The 26,862-nt window shown below is 38.2% G+C and overlaps 1 pseudogene; it reads right to left on the bottom strand.

The window, feature by feature from the left end:
• Positions 1 to 849: 849 nt before the first annotated feature.
• On the bottom strand, positions 850 to 1,928 carry LOC105483481 (synaptonemal complex protein 3-like; annotated as a pseudogene).
• Positions 1,929 to 26,862: the final 24,934 nt, after the last annotated feature.

Raw genomic sequence — 26,862 nt, 5'->3', positions numbered from 1 at the left:
TTTAAGTCAACAGTCTAAGAAGAGAGTTACAGTGTTGACTGGGGTGCTTGACCCAGAACGTTAAGATGAAATCAGTTGACTACTCCACAACAGAGGTGAGGAAGAATATGCATGGAATACAGGAGATTCATTAGGGCATCTCTTAGTATTACCATGTCCTGTGTTTAATGTCAATGGGAAACTATAACAGCCCAATCCCGGCAGGACTACAAATGGCCCAGAGCCTTCAGGAATGAAGGTTTGGGTCACTCTACCACAAAAAACAAAAACCCCCAACAACAACAACAACAACAAACAAAGAACAAAACAAACCAAAAAAAACCCATGACCTGCTGAGGTGCTTGCTGAAGGCAAAGGGAATACTGAATGGGTTGTAGAAGAAGGTAGTCATCAAATCCAGCCAGGATCATGTGACCAGTTGCAGCAACGAGGACTGTAATTGTAATGAGTATTTCCTCCTTCTTTTGTTAAAAACATGTTTGTGCATGTATACACTTGTACTAAAAAATTATCTTCATTTTATTTCCTTTTCTCCTTTTCTATGTGACATTAAATTTATTGACTTCATATCAGCATTTAAGTATTGTTAACTCTGTGTAATAGCATTTGGGTTGGGGATTGGTGCATTTCCGGTTGTACGAAGGACAGTCGTATTATGTGAGGCACAATTATACCTTAGTATTGTCTTCATTTGAAGACTATGTATGATCTCAGGAGGTGTGTATGAGTTCAAGTTGACAAAGGGTGGACTTGTAATGGTTAATACTGAGTGTCAACTTGGAGTGAAGGATGCAAAGTATTGATTTTGGGTGTGTCTGTGAGGGTGTGGTCAAAAGAGATTTTTTTTTTAAACTTAAATTGTCTTTATTTAATTGACAGTGTTAGAGAGAAAAATTCCCTATCATTACTAAAGAGCTGAAAGCTTAATACATATTCTTTAGGAATAGTTGCTAACTCATATAACTATTTAGATTTGACTTAACAGAAAGGGAGGTCTTACAATGAAACAGGTTTATGATTAAAGATGTTACAATTAAACTATTCTAAAGACTTACAATATGCTTCTTAGCTAACATTATAATTGTATCATATTACTTAGGTTCAAGTTCTTTCTTCAAAGAGTCATCAGAATAACATGGATTGAAGAGACTTCCAAACACTCGCTATCTCTTGCTGTTGAGTTTCCATCATAATTTTTTTTTGCAACATAGCCATTTCTTTCTTAAATTCATTTTGTGCACCAGTAAGTAGATAATCATGATTCTTCTCCAACTCTTCCATACTCTTTATGAACTGCTCATATAACTGTCTAATTGTTTTCAGTCTCTGGCTCTGAACAATTCTAGATTGTTGAAGAATCTTTTGTTGCTGTCGAAACATATTAAGTATTTTTCTTCTTGTTCCTCAGCTTTCTGCATATCTAAATCCCACTGCTGAAACAAAGTCAGAAACTGCTGAGAATATTCTTGGTTCAGCTTCTGCCTTTGATCTTGTTGTGTTTTCCAAACATGTTCGATTTTCTGGTTACTAGTTTTGAGAGAAGTCTTTGTATACATTTCTAGTCTCTTTCTCTTGGCAAGAAGAGCCTTGTTAATGTCAACTCCAACTCCTTCCAGCATATTCTGTACTTCACCCCCCATATCTTAACTACTCCTGCAGAAGACCTTTTCTTCTACCTTTCTCAATGACTGCAGTCTTCCCTTCAATAACATCTTCCTCTGAACCACTCAGACCTTTCTTATCTTCAGTCTCAAAGTCATAGGCTCTCGTAAACTGATCTTCCATGGACGGCTTCCCAGATTTCCTGGAATACTTTTTTCCAGAGGACACCATATTTAGATGCTTCCTGACTGAAACAAACCGCAATGGCCGAGGCCCAGTTACCGGTCGTCGACAGGCGTCCTCCACAACTCCTCCACACGCGCGCTTCACCTCAGGCGGCCCCTTCTCCGCGGCGCTTCTCAAAGGAGATTAACATTTAAGTCACTGGGCTGGGAAAGGCAGGCTCACCCTTAATCTGGGTGGGCATCATCCAATCAGCTGTCAGCTCAGCCAGGATAAAAAGGCAAGGAGAAAAGGCTAAAAAGTCTAGACTGGCTTAGCCTCCCATCCTACAGCTTTCTCTTGCACTGGATGTTTCCTGCCCCTGAACATTGGACTCCAAGTTCTTCAGCCTTTGGACTCACACTGGCTTCCTTGCTCCTTGCAGATGGCCTATTGTGGGACCTTGTGATAGTGAGAGTTAATACTACTTAATAAACTCCCCTTTACATATATATCTCTTCTATTAGTTCTATCCCTCTAGAGAACCCTAATACACATACCATTGTGAAAATTCAGATCGCTGAGGATATAGAGAAGTTTCTAAAATTTTTCTTGAGGGAAAAATGTGACCTGCAGCAAAATGGCAAGTCTGGTATCACATTTTCCATCAGCAATGTTGAATGTTAGAAGATAGTAAGAATGACATTGGATTTCTAATAAATAATGTTAAAAGAGTCTTAAAATATCTTCTGCTCCCTTGCAAGGGAGGTTGTTTGAGGTTGGGCTGCATCTAAATGAGGAAGAAAATGTAAACAGAAAAAAATCTTGACATCCTGGAAACTGTGGAGCCAATTTGTCTCTAGACAATTTGTTTCTACAAAGGGAAACCCCAGAAATACAGCCATGTGGCAGGCCTGTAATCAGGCAGTCCAACTGAGGCATCAGGAGAAATGTTGATTCGATAAAACTGTACTTATTTTTCTAGCCCTTTTCTCCATCCCAGTAGAAACAAAATACTAATAAAATTGAAGACGACAAAAGGGTGGGAGGAGGGAGAGGATCAGAAAAAACAACTATTGGATACCAAACTTAGTACCTGGGTGATGAAATAATCTGTATCACAAACCCCCATGACATGAGTTTACCTATATAAAAAAACTTCACATATATCCCTGGACATAACATAAAAGTTAAAAATATCACAATGATCAATCTACACTGCTTGGATCTGCAGGAAACCATGTTTACATTCTTAATGTTCTCAATGACTTCCAAATTAAACTTCAACGTATGGCTAACACATGCAGAATTAATTATATATCAATACCATTAACTTTAGCATTGCAAAAGTTCTGCAGATAAAATTAGCAGAAGAAAAGAACATAGTGATGCTGAAATGAAAACTATGGTCATTAATATCATCATCAAACATGAGAAGAAAGATTATAGATACAACGTCTTTGGGTTTGGCTTAGTATTTGGCCAAAGTACAAAGTACAAAGTACTGCTACAAAATATACATTCCTACAGCTTTGAAATAAGAAATAAAGATGTTAATATTTTACTAAAGATACAAAGAAACTACACAGGAACTCAAAATATACATATAACAACTGGTTGGAGGGAGGCTAGTGGTAAGCCAGTGATTCCTTATTTATTATACTAATTAGATCATACCAACATTTTATAAATCAGAAAACAGCACAAGAAGTATATTATTAAAAGATATGGAAGTAGAAATTATGTAAAAATGATACAGGAGTAGAATAGTTGTTTCTAGGAAAAGGACTAACGGAAGTAAAAAGATGGGAAAAGTGCGTGCATTAATTCAACAAAATGGAAAAAGGTGATGAAGTAGCAAAAATGCATTTGGTGAGGTTAAAGAATTATATTAATAGAAGAATCAATTTCCATCATGCTCCATTCATATGATTCTCTATTCAAGACTCAAACCACTGAAGGACAGTATGTAAGTGCCACCTCAGTGATCAAGTGGGTAACGTCCTGGAATTACCAGCCTAGCAGAAATATAACGAGCAGGGGAAGGAAAGTTCGAGAGGGAGGTGTTCCTAAGGACACAAACAATATCTGTCAGTACATACCATTACTTGGCTCTTAAGCGTGCTTGAATTTATGTGCACACACACACACATTCTTGCTATTCTTTTCTCCCTCATTTATGAATGATTGTCAGAATGACTGTTTAATTTTGAGAATTGTGTTTGCTTATTGTATTATACCATTTAGTGTTGTAGATGAAAGTTTGATGCTTACTAATTTATTTTTCTTTGTAGTTTGCTTTTGTTATTCAGAAGCAATTCAAATTTCTTTTTAGCCTTAGAAAATATGTATTTTTCTACAAATAAGTTTTATTCTCCCAAATAATCTGCCCTGCTTTCAGTTAGTTCTTTTCCACTGAAGACTCAAGTTTTTCTTTGGTTCAGGAACAATTAATGTCATTTTATTTTTGATGATGCTTCTCTTAGCTGTTTTTTAAAAATTTTGCATCTATCCTCCATGCCTTATATCTTTTAAAGCATAATTTTAATTTTAAATATTTTCCTATTGCTTCTTTGGAGAATTACTTGAATTATTTCCAATATTCTAGTTAGTAGCATCTATTTTGCTGTTCTATCACTCTTTTGATATTTTTATTTTAGCAACAATGTTTTATGTTTTCATATAATATTAGTAATTTTCAGAGAGTTCTCTTAAAATGACAGTTTATGCATATTTATTTTACTGAAATTTCATTGCATATTAGAAAATTGTTTTCGGTTTCTCAGATTTATTCTCTCAGTGGGGTTCATGTGCTCCTGCCTCCTCTTTTGAGCTGGGATTCTTTCTTACAAGCTCAGTAATATTTCTAATTACCCGCTAATTATTATTAATAAATATCTTGATAATCAGTGTTAGGAACTGGTGTATGTGTTTTATTTTTGGCAAAAATATTCATTAGTAATTATTTTAAAGAGCATATCCTACTGGGAAGTAAAGGGGGAAGGGGGATTAAGAGAAGTTGATTAAGGGGTATAAAAATACATTTAGATAGAATAAATAAGTTCTAGTATTTGGTAGTACAGTAGGCAAACTATAGTTAACAATACTTTATTGTATATTTTATTTATTTATTTATTTATTTATTTATTTATTTATTTATGAGACAGAGTCTTGCTCTGTCGTCCAGGTTGGAGTGCAGTGGTGTGATCTCTGCTCACTGCAACCTCCACCTCCCGGGTTCACGCCATTCTCCTGCCTCAGCCTCCCGAGTAGCTGGGACTACAGGCACCCGCCACCTCGCCCGGTTAATTTTTTTTTTTTTGTATTTTAGTAGAGATGGGGTTTCACTGTGTTGCCCAGGCTGGTTGCGAACTCCTGAGCTCAGGTAATCCACCTGCCTCAGCCTCCCTAAGTGTTGTGACGTCTGTAAGCCACCACGCCCTAGAAGAGATTTGTGATATTCCCAACACAAACAAAAGATGCATGTTTGAGGTGATGGCTATCTCTGTTCCCCTGATTTGATTATTACACATTGTATAAGGGTATCAAAATATCACTTGTACCCCCAAAATATATACAACTAATATATATCAATACAATACACAGAGTATATTTTGACTATGAATACAGAAAAAGCATTACAATAATAGATAATTAGACATGCTTCACATTTTTAAAAACACAGTCATTATTTGAAATGATTCAAGACAGAAAAAAGTACATTCATCTGACTACTGACATTTTCTTTTTTGGTTTTAAGTTTGTTAGATTAAATAAAAATCCAAAACTACCCAAGCACAGTTTTGTCACTTACAAAATAAAAACCATGGCTGGGCTCAGTGGCTAATGCCTGTAATCCCTGCACTTTGGGAGGCTGAGGCGGGTGGATCACCTGAGGTCAGGAGTTCAAGGCCAGCCTGGCCAACATGATGAAACCCCGTCTCTACTAAAAATACAAAAAATTAGCTGAGTGTGGTGGTGTGTGCCTGTAATCCCAGCTACTCAGGAGGCTGAGGCAGGAGAATCCCTTGACACCAGGAGGTGGAGGTTTCAGTGAGCCGAGATCACGCCACTGCACTCCAGCCCAGGCAACAAGAGCAAAACTCCGTCTCAAAAAAAAAAAAAAAAAAAAAAAAAAAAAGAAAAAGAAAATAAAAACCATAACTAAAGCCTGTAAGACTGCTGGAATATAATATTGTATAAGAATTAGATTAATTTTATTTTAAATATTTAGAATTAAAAATTTTTAATTTTTTTGTTAATTGAAGATTGTGGTAAAAAAAGTAGAGCTAATCAAGTATTTAAAAACTTGGAAAATAAACTTTAAGAGAAGAGACATGGTAGTACAGTGCAAGTTTCCTCAAACTGTGTCTCTTAGAACATTGAGGCACTTTATGTTACAAGCAATTTGTACAGACACAAGATTTGGCTTCAGGTACCTTTTCACTTATTGTTTATTTGCTTTTAGAAGAGTTATTGAAGCACTCGAAATCTCATGTTTTCTAATCTCTAAAATGACACCAATCAAATTTTCAAATCCATATAAAATTCAGGCCTCATCATTAGATGAGTAAAGGATGAGGCGACAACCAGCACAATGTGGTGCGGACCGTGGTAAAGGGGAGAACTAAGGTATTATCAACTACCTGGCTCCAGCCCATAGTTACTACATGAGAACACCAGTCTAGTGTTGTCAGATCTTCAGATATTGATGTGCAATATTTGAAAATGTGGTGGATAATTCCAAATGTTTAAAAATATTGTGTGTGCTGAACAATACATGTCTGCAAACCAGATCCACCCTATAGATAAGCCATTTTCAATCCCTGGATTAGCTGTTCTTTAATCAATCTTCAAATACTGACATTTTGTGATTCTAGAGGGATATAGAACAATGAAGAATATTAAGTAAGGGCCACCTATTAACAACTTTGGTATATTGTTGCTGCCCGAATAACATATTGTATTTTTATACAGAAAAAGTCCATCTGTTTTTGAATTATTATTAAGACATAAGAACTATTTTCAGTTATTGAGAAATAAAAGGGGCTTTGAAGACTCTAGTCTATATATCAGAAAGCTTTTAGGAGACCTGTAAGGTGAGCTTTTATGAAATGTTAATGTACAAGAGTGGTAGGTGGTTAGGAACCAACACTACAAACCCCACTGGGGTAGTAACTGGACTAGATTTATGGGAGTCAACTCAATCACCAAGAGTATTACAAGATGGTGGTAAAAGCCTATATGAGGATCCAGTTAGCGGTCAATGACCTGATCTAGGAGTTAAAAGCTTATATGGATCTCATGGAAGCCTGCCAATACTTGTCCTCATAATACATGATAAAACCCTGACAGTAAACTACCCCTGGGAGTTTGGCATTAAATTAGAAAGGCGGCAGCTCCCTTTTCTGCTGTTTTCAGATATCCAGGCACAGCCTCCTAATCCACTCTGCTAATTTAGAAGCCAGAACACATAAGTTCTATTTCAATCTCTCCAACACTTCATCTTTCCTCTCTCTGCTGTTACATAATTCAGAGCTATGAAAATATTAATGTGGGATATGCTCATTCAGTGTGCTACAACTTTCTACAATTAATGTCACACATTTATAGTTTGAAGAGAGGCTTAAGAAAGACAATCACATTCTTTCTAGGAAATAGGTATAAAAGTGCTTGTGCTTTAGTCAGAGATAGTTTTTGTTCCTAAAACTTAGAAAGCTGGCCAGTCTAATTTGTGTGTAATAAGGAGGCAATGTTATTTTTCAAATAGCAGTCACCAGAATTCTTCTTGCGTAGAAGTGTCTTTATTTAGGAAAATAATTACCTTTGTAATAGAGGAGGTAGAACATGGTGTGCCCAAGGCAATGGGAGAAGGGGGTACGAGGGGCAGAGTGGGAAGAGGAAGAGGAAGGACGGTAGAAGACTGAAGTTGCATAATGTGAATCCTCCCCAGATCTTTAGGAACGTCCGATAAACTCACAAATTCTTTTTAATTAAAATTTTAATGTTTTCAAATTATAGTAAATATATATATAGTAGCACAGAATATTTACCATATTAACTATATTTAAGTGTATAGGTCGGTGGCATTAGATACCTTCATATTGTGGTGCAGCCATCACCACCATCCATCTCCAGAATTTTTGTCTTCCAAACTGAAACTCCATACCCATTATCTCTCCACTTTCTCCTCCCCACAGCCATTGTAAAACAACATTCTACTTTCTTATTTTTATTTTTATTTTTTATTACTATTATACTTTAAGTTCTAGGGTACATGTGCATAACGTGCAGGTTTGTTACATATGTATACGTGTGCCATGTTGGTGTGCTGCACCCATCAACTCGTCAGCACCCATCAACTCGTCATTTACATCAGGTATAACTCCCAATGCAATCCCTCCCTCCTCCCCCCTCCCCATGATAGGCCCCGGTGTGTGATGTTCCCCTTCCCGAGTCCAAGTGATCTCATTGTCCAGTTCCCACCTATGAGTGAGAACATGTGGTGTTTGGTTTTCTGTTCTTGTGATAGTTTGCTGAGAATGATGGTTTCCAGCTGCATCCATGTCCCTACAAAGACACAAACTCATCCTTTTTTATGGCTGCATAGTATTCCATGGTGTATATGTGCCACATTTTCTTAATCCAGTCTGTCACTGATGGACATTTGGGTTGATTCCAAGACTTTGCTATTGTGAATAGTGCCGCAATAAACATATGTGTGCATGTGTCTTTATAGCAGCATGATTTATAATCCTTTGGGTATATACCCAGTAATGGGATGGCTGGGTCATATGGTACTTCTAGATCTAGATCCTTGAGGAATTGCCATACTGTTTTCCACAATGGTTGAACTAATTTACAATCCCACCAACAGTGTAAAAGTGTTCCTATTTCTCCACATCCTCTCTAGCACCTGTTGTTTCCTGACTTTTTAATGATTGCCATTCTAACTGGTGTGAGATGGTATCTCATTGTGGTTTTGATTTGCATTTCTCTGATGACCAGTGATGATGAGCATTTTTTCATGTGCCTGTTGGTTGTATGAATGTCTTCTTTTGAGAAATGTCTGTTCATATCCTTTGCCCACTTTTTGATGTGGTTGTATGTTTTTTTCTTGTAAATTTGAGTTCTTTGTATTCTGGATATCAGCCCTTTGTTAGATGAGTAGATTGCAAAAATTTTCTCCCATTCTGTAGGTTGCCTGTTCACTCTGATGGTAGTTTCTTTTGCTGTGCAGAAGCTCTTTAGTTTAATTAGATCCCATTTGTCAATTTTGGCTTTTGTTGCCATTGCTTTTGGTGTTTTAGACATGAAGTTCTTGCCTAAATTGGAAAAAACTGCTTTAAAGTTCATATGGAACCAAAAAAGAGCCCACATTGCCAAGACAATCCTAAGTCAAAAGAACAAAGCTGGAGGCATCAGGCTACCTGACTTCAAACTAGACTACAAGGCTACAGTAACCAAAACAGCATGATACTGGTACCAAAACAGAGATATAGACCAATGGAACAGAACAGAGTCCTCAGAAATAATACCACACATCTACAACCATCTGATCTTTGACAAACTTGAGAAAAACAAGAAATGGGGGAAGGATTCCCTATTTAATAAATGGTGCTGGGAAAATTGGCTAGCCATAAGTAGAAAGCTGAAACTGGATCCTTTCCTTACTCCTTATACGAAAATTCATTCAAGATGGATTAGAGACTTAAATGTTAGACATAACATTCTACTTTCTATCTCTATGAATGTGGCAACTTTAGGCACCCCATATAAGTGAAATCATACAATATGTCCTTTGTGACACATTCTTATTGAGAGTGTTTTGGGCTGTGGAAAACAATGAAAGGGTTGAATTTCACATAAGGAACAGCTCGGTTGGATCAGAGGACACTGAGACAGACATGGCTCCAGGTATATAAAACAGAGGCTTCTACTCACTCCAGGTTGACAGTGTGTTACCATAAATCTTTGCTTTTGTCTCTGGAGCTCCTCTGATATGCTAGGGATGCCCTTTGTGCCTTGGTTTGTAAGTGTGAAAAAGTCAAATTCTTTGGGAGTTAACACACTAACAATAAACAGTGAGAGCATATGCATAAATACTGCTGCCTTTCATTCTTCCAGCAGGTAGTTTGGAGAGGTGTTCTGTACACTTTATTGAAGTCCGCGTAGAACAGAGTCCTTTGCATACACATTAGCCATCTCAATAACACATCTTTCTATGGGTTCTTCCTTCTTTTCTGTCTCACTCTTCTCTTCCCCTCACTTCTGCTCACTGGGTTTGCTTCCCAAGTATACTGCTTACTTACAAGTCTTGTCATAGACTCTACTTTTCCAGGAAGCTACTCTGAGACAGCCTGGTTCATGTCAGGTGTTTATCCATTTGTTATGGTTTAAATTGTGTCCCTTCCCCCCAAATATGTTGAAGTTCTAGCTCTCGGGACCTCAGAATGCGGTCTTATACAGAAATAGAGCTGCTGCAAATCTAAGTAGTTAAGATGAAGTCATGTTGTAGTAGGTTGGACCCTAAATCTAATATGACTGATGTCTTCATAAGAAGATAAGAGACACAGAGACACAGGGACATGAAGAGAGAGTGCCAGGTTATGACAGAGGCAGAGATTTAAGAGCTACAGTTGCAAGCCAAGAAACACAAAGGATTACCAACAGCCACCAGAAGCTATGAAGAGGCAAGGAAGAACTCTCTGCTGCAGGCTTCAGAGGAAGCCTGGCCATTCTGACATTTCAATTTCAGACCTCAAGCTTCCAGAACTGTGAAATAATACATTTATTTTTTTCAAAGCCGTCTAGTTTGTGGTTCTTTGTTACAAAAACTCTAAGAAACTAATACACCATTGTTATAGCTTCTGTTGCCAGATGGTGAAGACATATGGTCTACTGTCCTTTTATGGGGGCAAGACTATCAGAGACGTGAATGTACCATGTTCTTCCATAAGTCAGGTTAGGGCTAGAGTGGACTATCAGAGAAGTGAATGTACCATGTTCTTCCATAAGTCAGGTTAGGGCTAGAGTGGAAAACAGGTATCTACAATGTAAGTAAAACTTTTCTTTTTTTTTTTTTTTTAAAGGTAGCATAGTGATAACTGAAAAAACGAAATGGAGAATTGCTTTAAAGTCTTTAAAAAGTAACAGTAGATTTTGTGTCCTACCACTTTACTGGATTAGTTCTAAGAGTATGTGTGTGTGTGTGTGTATGTGTGTGTGTGTGTAGTTTTAGCATTTTCTACATATAGGATCATGTCATCTGTAAACAGAGATAGGTTTACATTTTTTCTTTCCAATTTGGATGCCTCATTTCTTTTTTTTAAAAAATTTTTGTGGGTACATAATAGGTATATATATTCATGGGGTATATGAGATACAGGCATACAATGCATAATTATCACACCAGGGTAAACGGGGTATCCATCACTTCAGGCATTCATCCTCTTGGTGTTACAAAAATTCAATTATACACTTTCAATGTTTAAAAATGTACAATAAATTATTATTGACAGTAGTCACCCTGTTGTGCTATCAAATACTAGATCTTATTCATTGTAACTGCAGTTTTGTACCCATCAACCATCCTTCCTCCCCATTCTCATCCCCCATTACCCTTTCCAGCCTTTGGTAACCATTATTCTACTCTCTATCTCCATAAGTTCAGTTGTTTTAATTTTTAATAAGTGAGAACATGCAAAGTTTGTCTTTCTGTGCCTGGCTTATTTCACTTAACATAATGCCCTCCAGTTCCACTCATGTTGTTGCAAATGACAAGGTCTCATGTTTTCAACCACATGGTGGAAAAGTGTCATGTTTTCTTTATCCATTCATCTGTTGATAGACACATAGGTTGCTTTCAAATCTTGGCTATCATGAATAGTGCTGCAATAAATATGAGAATGCAGATATCTTTTCAGTATACTGATTTCCTTTCTTTGGGGTATATACCTAGCAGTGGGACTGCTGGATCATAGGGTAGTTGTACTTTAGTTGTTTGCGGAAACTTCAAACTGTTCTCCATAGAGGTTGTACTAATTTACATTCCCACCAACACTGTACTAGGGTTCCCCTTTCTCTACATCCTTGCCAGCACTTGTTATTGCTTGTCTTTTGGATAAAAGCCATTTTAACTGGGATGAGATGATATTTTACTGTAGTTTTGATTTGCATTTCTCTGATCAATGATGTTGAGCACCTTTTTATATACCTGTTTGCCATTTGTATGCCTTCTTTTGAGCAATGTTGATTCAGATCTTAAGCTTATTTTAAAATTGGAATATTAGATTTTCTTTCTGTAGAGTTGTTTGAGCTCCTTATGTATTCTGGTAATTAATCCTTTGTCAGATGGATAGTTTACAAATATTTTCTCTCATTCTGTCAGTTGTCTCTTCACTTTGTTGATTGTTTTCTTTGCTGTGAAGAAGCTTTTAAACTTGATGTGATCCCATTTGTCAATTTTTGCTTTGGTTGCCTGTGCTTGTGGGGCGTTACTCAATAGATCTTTGAGAGACCAATGTCCTGGAGAGTTTCCCTAATGTTTTTTTTTAGTAGTTTCATAGTTTGAGATCTCAGATTTAAGATCTTTAGTCCATTTTTATTTGATGTTTGTATATGGCTAGAGATAGGGGTCTAGTGTCATTCTGCATATGGATATCCAGTTTTCCCATCACGATTTGTTGAAGAGACTGTTCTTTTCCCAGTGTATGTGCTTGGCAACCTTGTCAAAAATGAATTCACTGTAGATGTATGAATTTATATCTGAATTCTCATTCTGTTTCATTGGTCAATGTGACTATTTCTATGCCAGTACCATATTGTTTTGGTTACTATAGATATGTAGTATAATTTGAAGTCAGATAATGTGATTCCTCCAGTTTTTTTTGCCCTTAGGGTGGCTGTGGCTATTCTGGGTGTTTTGTGATTTTATTAATTTTAGGATTATTTTTTCTATTTCTGTGAAGAATGTCATTGGTATTTGGATAGAGATTGCATTGAATCTGTAGATTGCTTTGGGTAGTATGGACATTTTAACAATATTAGTTCTTCTTCTTCTTTTTTTTTTCTCCAAGAGGGAGTCTTGCTCTGTCACCTAGGCTGGAGTGCAGTGGCACGATCTTGGCTCAGTGCAACCTCCACCTCCTGGGTTCAAGGGATCTCCTGCCTCAGTCTTCTGAGTAGCTGGGATTACAGGTGCCTGCTACCACACCCAGCTAACTTTTGTATTTTAGTAGAGACAGGGTTTCACTATGTAGGTCAAGTTGTTCTTGAACTCCTGATTTCAAATGATCCACCCACCTCGGCCTCCCAAAGTGGTAAGATTACAGGCATGAGCCACCGCGCCTAGCCAACAATATTGATTTTTCTAATTGATGAATATAAAATATCTTTCCAGTTTTTTGCGTCCTCTTGAATGTCTTCCTTTTTTTTGTTTTGTTTTTTAGACACAATGTCTCACTTTGCCACCAAAGCTGGAGTATCATGGCACAATCATGGCTCACTGAAGCCTCAACTTATCCTCCCATCTCAGCCTACCACATAGCTAGGACTACAGGCATGCACCACCACATCTAGCTAATTTTTTCTTTAAATTTATTTTTTGTAGAGATATGGTCTCACTATATTGCCTAGGCTGGTCTTGAGCTCCTGGGCCCAAGCAGTCCTCTCACCTTGGCCTCCTCAAATGCTGGGATTATAAGTATGGGCCACTGTGCCTGTTTCTCTTTAATTTCTTGCATCAATGTTTTATAGTTTTCATTTCTTGGTTAAATTTATTTCTAGGTATTTTATTTTATTTGTAGCTATTGTAAATGGGATTACTTTCTTGATTTCTTTTTCAGATTTTTCACTCTTGACATATAGAAATGCTACTGATTTTTGTATGTTATTTTGTATCCTCTGACTTTATGAATTTCCCCATCTTTGTGGTTTTATCTGCCTTTAGTCTTTGATGATGGTGACGTACTGATGGGGTTTTGGTGTGGGTGTCCATTCTGTTTGTTAGTTTTCCCTCTAACAGTCAGGACCCTCAGCTGCAGGTCTTGTGGAGTTTGCTGGAGGTCAACTCCAGACCCTGTTTGCCTGGATATCAACAGCAGAGGCTGCAGAACATTGAATATTGCTGAACAGCAAATGTTGCTGTCTGATCGTTTCTCTGGAAGCTTTGTCTCAAAGGGGTACCTGGCCGTGTGAGGTGTCAGTCTACCCCTACTGGGGGGTGCCTCCCAATTAGGGTACTCAGGGGTCAGGCACACACTTGAGGAGGCAGTCTGTCCATTCTCAGATCTCAAACTCCATGCTGGGAGAAACACTACTCTCTTCAAAGCTGTCAGAAGGGACATTTAAATCTGCAGAGGTTTCTGCTGCCCCCATAAGTGGAGTCTACAGAGGCAGGCAGGCCTTCTTGAGCTGCAGTGGGCTCCACCCAGTTCAAGCTTCCCGAACTGGCTTTGTTTACCTACTCAAGTCTCAGCAATGGTGGGCACCCCTCCTCCAGCCTCACTGCCACCTTGCAATTAGATCTCAGACTGCTGTGCTAGCAATGAGGGAGGCTCCGTGGGTGTGGGACCTTCCAAGCCAGGCGGGGGATCTAATCTCCTGGTGTGCTGTTTGCTAAAACCATTGGAAAAGTGCAGTATTAGGGTGGGAGTGATCCGATTTTCCAGGTGCCGTCTGTCACCACTTCCCTTGGCTAGGAAAGGGAATTCCCTGACCCCTTGCACTTCCTGGGTGAGGCGATGTCTCGCCCTGCTTCCACTCATGCTTGGTGAGCTGCACCCACTGTCCTGCCCCCACTGTCTGACAAGCCCCAGTGAGATGAACCTGGTACCTCAGTTGGAAATGCAGAAATCACCCGTCTTCTGTGTCGCTCATGCTGGGAGCTGTAGACTGGAGCTCTTCCTATTTGGCCATCTTGGAACTGCCCTCCGGTAAAGTCTTTGTTTATTCTTCATGTTTGATGGATATTTTTGTTGGCTATATTATTTTAGGATAAAAGATTTTTCCTTCAGTCCTTTAAGTATATCATGTCACTTCCTCCTGGCCTGTAACATTTCCACTGAGAAGTCTGCTGCCAGACGTATTGAGGCTCCTTTTTATGTTATTAGTTTATTTTCTTTTGCTGCTTTTAGAATCCTTTTTTATCCTTGATCTTTGGGAGTCTGGGCTTGTTTGTACCCATCCTTGGGATGTATTCAAAGGGACTTTTGAGGTATTCAAAGGGACTTGGGTTTTGTGACCTAAGTCTTTGATCACTGCAGCCATATCTGCCTTAGGGAGCACCCTAAACCCACAAATGCTATTGCTGTTGCAAATTCATTGATGTATCATCTTGCAGGAGACTCTCCCTGATGCCACCACAGTTGGAATGTAGTGGGTCACACCTGAAGCCAGCATGGCTCTGAGTCTCACCCAGGACCCAAGTGAGTACTTCCCAGTGACCACTGGTGATTATTCAGGGCTCGAGAGCTCTTTAGTTAGTCCATGAAGAATTCTGCCAGGACTGGGTTCTTCTCTTCAAGGCAGTGGGTTCCCTTCTGGCCCAGGGTATATCCAGAAATGTCAACTGAGAATTGGGTCTAGAATTGGGGCCTCAGAACTCTGCCTGGTGTCCTGTTGTACAGTGGCTGAGCTGGTATCCAGATTGTAAGACTAAGCCCTCTTTACTCTCCACTCTCCTCTCCTTAAGCAGAAGGAATGAGTCTTTACCAGAGCTGTGTGCTTCGCTGCCTGGAGTTGTGGAGGGGTGACAGAAGTACTCCCTTGGCCACCCCAGCTGGTCTCCCTGGATTACATGCACCACAAGTTGTACTGGCTCCAAGCCCAGCACAGCCCCAGGACTTGCCCAGGAATTGCATTCCTTGTGGCCAAACTGCATTTTCAATTTATTTAGGACCTCAGAACACTTCAGCCCATGGTGGCAGGGCTTACCATAACTCAGGTTCCAACTGCTGGGATGGACAATTTACCTCTGGCAAGGACTGGTCTAAATGTTGCCTTCATGAGTGCTGGCTAAGTTCTGCTCCATGTTGCTTTCCACTGTGCTGGGGCAGCACTGAGTTCCAATGCAAAGTCACACAATCTCTGTGCTTTCTCTCCCACAAGTGCACAGATTCTTTCTATGTACCACATGATCACTGCTGGGGGATGGGGGAGGGGTGGTGTAGGGGATTTCAGAGTGTCTTTTCTACGCTTTCAAGGCCTCCTTCCTTATGATTTTAAAACCTGGTACTGTGTTTCCTTACCTGATTTTTGGTTCTTATGAAGGTGCTTTTTTCTTTTTTCTTTTTTTAAAATTTGAATAATTGTTCAATGTGGTGTTCTCATGGTGGGAGATGATCACTGGTGGTCTCTATTCAGCTATCTTGCTCCACTTTCTTCTCTTTTATATTTTTTGTCTGATTGCTCTTGCTAGATCTTCCAGTACTCTGTTGAGTAGGAATCCTTTCCTTGTACCAGATCTTAGAGGAAAATCTTTCCATTTTTTTCCTCCACTGATTATAATGTTAGTTGTGGGCTTTTCATCAATGGCCATTATTATGTTGAGAAAATTTTCTTCTTATACCTATTCTGAGGATTTTTATCATCAAAGGATAATAAACTACATTATATTCTGTTTCTGCATCTATTGAGATAATCCTGTAGTTTTTTTTGTTTTTTGTTTTTTTTTTTTTGAGATGGAGTCTTGCTCTGTCCCCCAGGCTGGAGTGCGGTGGCGCGATCTTGGCTCACTGCAAGCTCTGCCTCCTGGGTTCACGCCATTCTCCTGCCTCAGCCTCGGGAGTAGCTGGGACTACAGGTGCCCGCCACTGCGCCCTACTAATTTTTTGTATTTTTAATAGAGATGGGGTTTCATCGTGGTCTGGATCTCCTGACCTTCTGATCCACCCGCCTCGGCCTCCCAAAGTGCTGGGATTACAGGCATGAGCCACCGCGCCCGGCCAATCATGTAGTTTTTATCTTTTGTTTTGTGAATGTGGTGCATCATGTTGATTGATTTGCATAAAACCAAGTTGGCTTCTCAGGGATAAATTCCAGCTCGTTATGTTATAATATTTTTGATACGTTAAGTTTGCTTTGGTAGTATTGGATTGAGAATTTTTACATCTATGTTTATTAAAAATATTGCCCAGTAGGTTTCTTTTCTTGTTGTATTTTGGCTTTGGTATAATAATGTTGCTGGCCTCATAGGATGAGTTGGGGGAGGAGTCTCTCCTCCTCAATTTTTTGAATAGTTTCAGGAGAAATGATACCAGATCTTCTTTTTATATCTGGTAGAATCAGGCTATGAATCCATCTGGTTCAGGGCTTTTTTTCTTGGTTGCTAGGTTATTTCTTACTGATTCAACTTCAGAGCTCATTATTGGTCTGTACAGGGAATCAGTTCCTTCTGGTTCAGTCTTGGGATGGTGTGTGTGTCCAGGAATTTATCCATCTCTTCTAGGTTTTCTAGATTGTGTGCGTAGAGATGTTCATAGCCATTTGTGATGGTTATTTTTATTTCTGTGAGTGGTAACATCCCCTTTGTCACTTCTAATTGTGTTTACTTGGAACTTTTCTTCTTTATTAGTCTAGCCAGTGGCCTGTCTAGCTTACTGTTTTTTTTTTTTTTCAAAAAGCAACTCCTGGATTCCTTGATGATTTGAATTTTTTTTGTGTCTCAGTTTTTTTTTTTTTTCACTTTAGCTCTGATTTTGTTTATTTATTGTCTTCTGCTAGCTTTGGGATTGATTTGCTCTTGCTTCTCGAATTCTTTCAGTTGTAACGTTACATTGCTAATCTGAGATCTTTCTTACTTTTGATGTGGCAGTAAGTACTATAAGTTACTCTCTTAACACTGCATTGGCTGTATGTCAGAGACTCTGGTATGTTGTATTTTTGTTCTCATTAGTTGACAAGACCTTTATTTCTGACTTAATTTATTATTTACTCAAAAGTCATTTAAAAGCATGTTTAATTTTCATTGGTTTTTGAGCTATCTTATTAGTCCTGACTTCTATTTTTATTGCTCTGTGGTCCAAGAGTGCATTTTATATAATTTCAATTCTTTTGCATTTGCTGACCATTGTTTTATGTCTAATAATGTGGTCAATTTTAGAGTATGTGCCTTGTGGTGATGAGAGAATGTATATTCTGTTGTTTTTGGGTGGAGAGTGCTGTAGAGGTCTATGTAGTTTCTGATGTTTATTTTCATTTGGTTCAATGTTAAGATCCATTTGGTTTAATGTTAAGTTCAGGTCCTGAATATCTTTGTTAGTTTTCTGTCTAAACAATCTGTCTAGTACTGTTACTGGAGTATTAGATTTGCCCACTATTATTGTGTGGGAGTCTAAGTCTCTTTGTAGGTCTCTAAGAACTTGCTTTATGAATCTGCGTGCTCCTGTGTTGGGTGTATACATATTTAGGGTAGTTAGGTCTTGTTGTTGAATTGAATTCTTTACCATTATGTAATGCTTTTCGGTGTCTTTTTTGATCTTCATTGGTTTAAAGTATGTCCCATCTGAAATTATAATTGCAACACCTGCTTTTTTCTGATTGCCATTTGCTTGGTAGATTTTCCTCCATTTCTTTATTTTGAGCCCATGAGTCTCATTATGTGTGAGATGGGTATCTTGAAGACAGCATGCCATTGGGTCTTGCTTTTTTATCTAGCTTGCCACTCTGTGTTTTTTAAGTGGGGCATTCAGCCTTTTTACCCTCAAGGTTAGTACTGATGTGTGTGGATTTGATCATTTGATCTTGTCATTGTATTGTTAGCTGGTTATTATGTCAGCTTGTTTGTGTGGTTGCTTTATAGTGTCACTGGTCTGTGTATGTAAGTGTGTTTTTGTATTGACTGATAACAGTCTTTTCTTTCTATGTTTGGTGCTCCTTTCACAATTTGTTGTAAGGCATGTCTGGTAGTAATGAACCCCCTCAACATTTGCTTATCTGAAATGGGCTGTATTTCTCCCCTGTTTAGGAAACTTAGCTTGGCTGGATATAAAATTCTTGGTTTTAGATTTTTTTCTTTAAGCATGTTGAATACAGGTCCCCAGTCTCTTCTGCCGAGAGGTCCACTGTTAGCCTGATACGGTTCCTTTTATAGGTGACTTACCCTTTCTCTGTAGCTGTCTTTAACATTTTTTTCCTTTCATTTCAACCTTGAAAAATCTAATGATCATATGTCTTAGGGATAATCTTCTTGTGTAGTATCTTTCAGGGTTTTCTCTGTAGTTTGTTAATTTGACTGTTGGTCTCTCTAGCAAGGTTGGGGAAATTTTTATGAATGATATCCTGAAATATATTTTCCAAGTGTTTGTTTTCTCCTTGTGCCTTTCAGAGATGCCAATGATTTGCAGATTTGACCTCTTTACATAATACCACATTTTCAGAGGTTTTGTTAATTTCTTTTTATTACTCTTTATTTTTATCTGACTGTCTTATTTCAGAGAGACCATCTTCAATATCTGAGATTCTTTTTTTCAGCTTGGCCTATTCTGCTGTAAATACTTGTGATTGCATTGTAAAATTCTTGTAGTATGTTTTTTAACTCTATCAGATCTGTTAGGTTCTTTTCATACTGGCTATTTCACCTTTCAGCTTCTGTATCATTTTATTGTGTTCTTAGTTTCCTTGGATTTGGTTTAGCCATTTTCCTGAATGTCAATGATCTTCATTCTTATCCATATTCTGAATTTTATTTCTGTCATTTTAGCCAGCTCAGACTGGTTAAGAACTCTTGTCGGAGTACTAGTGCAGTTATTTGGTGGACATAAGACACTCTGGCCATTTGAGTTATTGGAGTCCTGCATTGATTCTTTCTCATCTGTGTGTGTGCATGTTCCTTTAAGTGTAGTGTAGATTGGGTACTGTATTAGTCTGTTTTCATATTGCTGATAAGGACATACCCAAAACTGGGAAGAAAAAGAGGTTTAATGGACATACAGTTTCACATGGCTGGGGAGGCCTCACAATTATGATGAAAGGCAAGGAAGAGCAAGTCACATCTTACATGGATGGCAGCAGGCAAAGAGAGAGAGCTTGTGCAGGGAAATTTCCGTGTTTAAAACCACCAGATCTTGTGAGACTTATTCACTATCACAAGAACAGTGCAGAAAAGACCCACCCCCATAATTCACTCACCCCACCCCCCACTGGGTTCCTTCCATGACACATAGGAATTGTGGGGGTTACAATTGAAGATGAGGTAGAGTGGGGAAACAGGAAAACTATATAATTCCACCTCTGGCCCCTCCCAAATCTCATATCCTCACATTTCAAAACCAATCATGCCTTCCTAACAGTCCCCCAAAGTCTTAACTCATTTCAGCATTAACTCAAAAGCCCACAGTCCAGCATCTCATCTGAGACAAGTCAAGTCCCTTTCACCTATGAGCCTGTAAAATCCAAAGCAAGTTAGTTACTTCTTAGATACAATGGGAGTATAGGTATTGGGTAAATACAACCTTTCCAAATGAGAGGCATTGGCCAAAACAAAGGGACTTTAGGCCCCATGCAAGTCCAAAATCCAGTGAGGCAGTCAAATCTTAAAGCTCCAAAATGATCTCCTTTGACTCCATGTCTCACATCCAGGTTACACTGGTGCAAGAGGTGGGTTCCTACAGTCTTGGGCAGTTATGCCCTTGTGGCTTTGCAGGGCACAGCCTCCCTCCTGGCTGCTTTCATAGGCTGGTGTTGAGTGTCTGCAGCTTTTCTAGGGGCATGGTGCAAGCTTTAGGTGGATCTACCATTCTGGGGTCTGGAGTATGGTTGCCCTCTTCTCACAGCTGCACTAGGAAGTGTCCCAATGGGGACTCTTTGTGGGGGCTTCAACTCCACATTTCCCTTCTGTACTGCCTTAGCAGAGGTTCTCCATAAGCACTGAGCCCCTGCAGCAAACTTCTGCCTGGGTATTGAGGCATTTCCACACATCCTCTGAAGTTGAGGCAGAGGTTCTCCAATCTCAATTCTTGACTTATGTGCACCTACATGCTCAACACCACGTGGAAGTTGCCAAAGCTTCAGGCTCCTAACTTCTGAATCCATGGTCCAAACTTTACTTTGGCCCTTTTTAGTCATAGCTGGAGCAGATGGGATGCAGGACACCAAGTCCCTATACTGCACACAGCAGAGACACTCTGGGCCTGGCCCATGAAATCATTTTTTCCTCCTAGTCCTCTGGGTCTGTGATGGGAGGGGCTGCCACAAAAGTCTCTGACATGCCCTGGAGACATTTTTGCATTGTCTTGGGGATTAACATTTGGCTCCTTGTTACTTATGCGAATTTCTGCAGCTGGCTTGAATTTCTCCTTAGAAAATGGGATTTTTTTTTCTATTGCATTGTCAGGCTGCAAATTTTCTAAACTTTTATGCTCTGCTTCCGTTATAAAACTGAATGCCTTTAGCAGCACCCAAGTCATCCTTGAATGCGTTACTGCTTAGAAATTTCTTCCACCAGATACCCTAAATCATCTCTCTCAATTCAGTGTTACACAAATCTCTAGGGCAGGGGCAAAATGCTGCCAGTCTCTTTGCTAAAACATAACAAGAGTCACCTTTGCTTCAGTTCCCAACAAGTTTCTCATCTCCATCCAAAACCAACACAGTCTGAATTTTATTATACATCTAATTATCAGCATTTTGGTCAAAGCCATTCAACAAGTTTCTAGGAAGTTCCAAACTTTCCCCATTTTCCTGCCTTCTTACCCCTCCAAACTGTTCCAAACTCTGCCTGTTACTCAGTTCCAAATTCACTGTCACATTTTGGGAGTATCTTTCCAGCAGAACCCCACTCTTGGTACCAGTTTACTGTATTAGTCCATTTTCACACTGCTGATAAAGACATACCTGAGATTGGGAAATTTACAAAAGAAAGAGGGTTAATAGGCTTACAGTTCCACATGGTTGGGGAGGCCTCACAATCATGGTGGAAGGCAAAGAAGAGTAAGTGACATCTTATGTGAATGGCAGCAGGCAAAGAGAAAGAGCTTGTGCAGGGAAACTTCTCTTTTTAAAACCATCAATTCTCATGAGACTTATTCACTATCAGAAGAACAGCGTGAGAAAGACCTGCCCCCATGATTCAATTACCTCCCACTGGTTTCGTCACATGACATGTGGGAATTCAAGATGAGATTTGGGTGAAGACAGAACCAAACCATATTATTGCTCTTTAGAAGCATACAACCTTGCAAACTCTGCCTGCAGTGTGGAGAAAAATTACAGAAAACAAACAATGTAAGGAGAGCAAATAGGAATTTTTGCAATGGTAAAAGACACTTTGACTAGGATAACAGAAGTAGAAATGAAGATAATTAGCATGTTTGAGATATATTTAGAAATGAAATTTATGAGGATCAATGATGGATTGAGTGAGTTGGAGGTATGTTTTAAAGATGACTCCCAGGATGGGGGTTTTCTCAGATAGTTAGGTTGTGGAGCTCTGTGCTCTAATGGGGTTATTTTTTTTAGGACTTGTTGAATTTGAGACGTATTTTCGTAGGTACTTACATACGCAGTCTGCAGCTAAGAAGAGTCATCTAAATTGAAGATGGAAATGCAGGGCATTTGCTTATAGTGGTAATTCAAGCCATCCACAGGTGTGAATTAATTTTACTATTTTAACACTATAGAGTGAGAAGACAAGGCATTCTAAGAATGATATTGGGAGGCCTCTGGAGCTTAGTGATCAAAAAGACAGAAATGATCCTACAACCATTTGTAAGACTTGAACAAGTTCATACACCCCGGGTCCTTTGTATGAATGGACAGAGGCTGGGTTCCATTTAAAAAGGGCTTTTCAACACAGCCAATAAAAAAATCTACAAATACTCATTGTAACCTTCTCAGGAGAGGCCTGTGACTACTTCTCAGGATGACTGTGCACAGGGGGAGAGTAAATTATTATATTTTTAAGGGACTTCTGAACACTGACACTGAATTGACCCTACTAATTCATGGAGGTTCAAAAAGGCATTATGGTTCAGGAATCAAAGTCTGGGCGTAATAAGATCAGGTTATCAATGAGGATTTGACTGCTTATCAAACAGTGGGTGTAGAGGATCTCTGAATCTTCCTTGTGGTTATTCCTCAGCTACAGAATGCATGACTGGCATGGATAAACTCTGAAAATAGCAGAATTCCCAGTTAGGTTCCCTGACCTGTGGTAGTTCACCTGAGATGTCTCTACCAATCATAATAGTATGCCAAAAAATAATGCCATATTACTGGAGGAATCATGAAGACTAACAACCTTATGAAAGACTTGAAAGATGCAGGGGTGGTGAGTCTTTTTTTATTTTTAACTTTTATTTTACATTTTGGGGTACACGTGAAAAGTTTGTTACATAGGTAAATGTGTCATGTGGATTGTTGTACATATTATTTTATTACATAAAATAAAATAAATTTATTTTATAAATTTATTTATAAAATAAAATTTTATAAATAAAATAAATATTTTATAAATAATATTTTATAAATATTTTATAAATATTTTATAAATAAAATATATTTATTTATAAAATAAAATTATTTTATTATAATTGTAAATATAATTTATTCAATCTATTTTATTTAAAAGTCATGATTCAAATAATTATTGAATTATTTCCTCATAGTACATACAAGGTGGAGAATTTATCATATGTTAAAAAAAGCCTTTAGGTATAGGGCTTCACGTAATAACAAGGAAGTATTAAATACCATTAAGTATGCTGTATAGGCCAAAGGAAAGGAAAATTAATTACCTTAAAAGTGAGTGTCACAAAAATCACCTGACACAAAGAGTCAATAAATTTGAGGAAGTTTTTTTATAGTAGATATTTTATTGTTATTTTATTTTACATTCTGGGATACATGTGCAGGATGTGTAGGTTTGTTACATAGGTAAATGTGTGCCATGGTGGTTTGCTGCACCTATCAACCCATAGCTTAGGAATTAAGCCAAGCATGCGTTAGCTACTTTTCATGATGCTCTCCCTCCCCTCATCCCTGACAGGCCCCAGTGTTGTTTCCCTCCCTGTGTCCATGTGTTCTCATTGTTCAGCTCCCACTTACAAGTGAGAACATGTGGTGAATGGTTTTCTGTTCCTGTGTTACTTTCCTGAGGATAATGGCTTCCAACTCTGTTCATGTCCCTGCAAAGGACATGATCTCATTCCTTTTTCTGGCTGCATGGTATTCCATTGTGTGTATATGCCACATTTTCTTTATCCAATCTATCATTGATGGGCATTTGGTCGATTCCATGTCTTTGTTATTGTAAATAGTGCTGCAATAAACAGATGCATGCATGTATGTTTATAGTAGAATGTTTTATATTTCCTTGGTATTACCCAGGTATTAATCCAAGTACCCAATAGTAATACTTTCTGCTTCTCTTCTCCCTTCCATCCTTCCTCCTAAAGTAGACCCCAGTGTCTGCTGTTCCCGTCTTTGTGTTCATAAGTTCTTATCATTTAGCTCCAACTTACAAGTGAGGACATGCGATATTTGATTTTCTGTTTTTGTGTTAGCTTGCTAAGGATAACAGTCTCCAGGTCCATCCATGTTCCTGGAAAAGAAATCAGCCCATTTTTTTTATGGCCACATAGTATTCCATGGTGTATATGTACCACATTTTATTTATCAAATCTGTCATTGTCGGGCAGTTAGGTTGATTCCATGTCTTTGCCATTGTGAATAGTGCTGCAATGAACATTTACCTGCATGTGTCTTTATATAGAATGACTTATATTCCTTTGGGTATATACCCAGTAATTGGATTGCTGGGTTGAATGGTAGTTCTATTTTTAGCTCTTTGAGGAATTTCTGTACTGCTTTCCACAATTGTTGAATTAATTTACACTGCCATCAACAGTGTATAAACTTTCCCTTTTCTCTGTAACCTCACCAGCATCTGCTATTTTTTGACTTTTTATTAATAGCCATTCTGACTAGTGTAAGATGGTTTCACATTGTGATTTTGATTTGCATTTCTCTAATGATCAGGGAAAGAAAAGCTGAATATTCAGCTTTTCAGCTTTTCTTTCATATGCTTGTTGGCCTCATGTGTGTCTTCTTTGGAGAAGTGTCTGCTCATGTACTTTGCCCATTTTTAAAAATGAAGTTGTTTGTTTTTCTCTTATAAAGTTCCTTGTAGATGCTGGATATTAGACCTTTGTCAGATGCATAGTTTACATATTTTTTTCATTCTGTAAGTTGTCTGTTTACTCTGTTGATAGTTTCTTTTGCTGTGCAGAAGCTCTTAAGTTTAATTAGATCCTACTTGTCAATTCTTGCTTTTGTTGTGATTGCTTCTGGTGGTTGTATTCCAGGGTTTTTGTAATTTTGGGTTTTACATTTAAGCCTTTAATTCATCTTGAGTTGATTTTTGTATATGATGTAAGGAAGAGGTCCAGCTTCAATTTTCTGCATATGGTTAGTCAGTTATCCCAGCAGAATTTATTGAATAGGGAGTATTTTTCCCATTGCTTGTTTTTTTTTTTTTTTCCAGCTTTGTTAAAGTTCAGATTGTCATAGATGTGCAGCCTTATTTCTGGGCTTTCTATTTTGTAAGAATGTCATTGGTAATTTGATAGCAATAGCATTAAATCTGCAAATTATGTTGAGCAGTATAGCCATTTTAGTGATATTGATTCTTCCTATTCATGAGCATGGGATATTTTTCCACTTGTTTGCATATTCTCTGATTTCTTTGAGCAGTGTTTGGTAATTCTCATTGTAGAGATCTTTCACCTCCCTGGTTAACTGTATTCCTAGGTATTTTATTATTTTTGTGGCAATTGTGAATGAGATTGCCTTTCAGATTTGGCTCTGTTTGGCTGTTGTTGGTGTATAGGAGTGCAGTGATTTTTGTACATTGATTTTGTAGCATGCAACTTTGCTAAAGTTGTTTATCATTTGGAGGAGCTTTTGGGTTAAGACTGTAGGGCTTTCTAGATATAGAATCATGTCATCTGTAAACAGATAGTTCAACTTTCTCTCTTCCTATTTGAATGTGCTTTATTTCATTCTCTTGTCTAATTGCTTTGGCTAGAACTTCCAACACTGTGTTGAATAGAAGTGGTGATGGAAGGCAACCTTGTTTTGTGCCGGTTTTTAAGGAGAATGCTTCCAGCTTTAGACCATTCAGTATAAAGTTGGCTGTGGGTTTGTCATATATGGCTCTTATTATTTTGAGATATTTTCCTTCAACACATGTTTATTGAGAGATTTTAACATGAAATTTTAATTTTATCAAGGCCTTTTCTGCATCTATTGAGATAATCATGTGGTTTTTGTGTTTAGTTCTGTTTATGTGAGGAATCACATTTATTGATTTGCTTATGTTAAACCAACCCTGCATCCTGGATATGAAGCCCCATAGTGGATTAGCTTTTTGATGTGCTGCTGGATTCGGTTTGCAAGTACTTTGTTGAGGGTTTTTGCATTGATGTTCATCAAGTATATTGACCTTAGATTCACTTTTTTTGTTGTTGTGTCTCTGCCGGCTCTTTTCTGTATATCTGTTAGACTTCAGTTGTGAATCCTTCAGGTCCCAGGCTTTTTTTGGTTGGTAGGGTATTTATTACTAATTTAATTTTTGAGCCCTTTATTTATTGGTCTGTTCAGGGAGTCAATTTCTTCTTAGCTCAGTGTTGGGAGGTTGTGAGTCTTTCAATATCCTCATTCAACTCACCTATTTCACCTGTACAGAAGACAGATAGATCTTGGAGACTGACAGTGATTAGTCCAAACTTAATTAGACAGTGATTTCAATTGCAGCTGCTGTTCCAGGTATGATATTTTGCTGAAACAAACCAACCCACATCCTGGTACCAGGTATGCAGTTATTAACAAGGCAAATAATTATTTCTCCAGACCTGTTATTAAAAACTATCAGAAACAGTTTGCTTTCTACTTACAGAGTATAAATGCACCTTCATCATATTTTTTAAAGGCTGCTTAGGCTCTCCAGTTTTATGTCATAATCTAGTCTACAGGAAACTTGGTCACCTCTCTATTCCATAGAGCATTACATGAATCATTACATTGATGATAGTATATTAATTGGATAAGATTATCAGGAGTAGTAATGACTCTAGACTCCTTTTTGATACCTATTCATGA

The sequence above is a fragment of the Macaca nemestrina genome, chromosome 4 (assembly GCF_043159975.1).
Source record: "Macaca nemestrina isolate mMacNem1 chromosome 4, mMacNem.hap1, whole genome shotgun sequence".
NCBI lineage: Eukaryota > Metazoa > Chordata > Mammalia > Primates > Cercopithecidae > Macaca > Macaca nemestrina.
The sequence above is the reverse complement of the archived record's forward strand: the minus strand, read 5'-3'. Positions and strand labels throughout refer to the sequence as shown.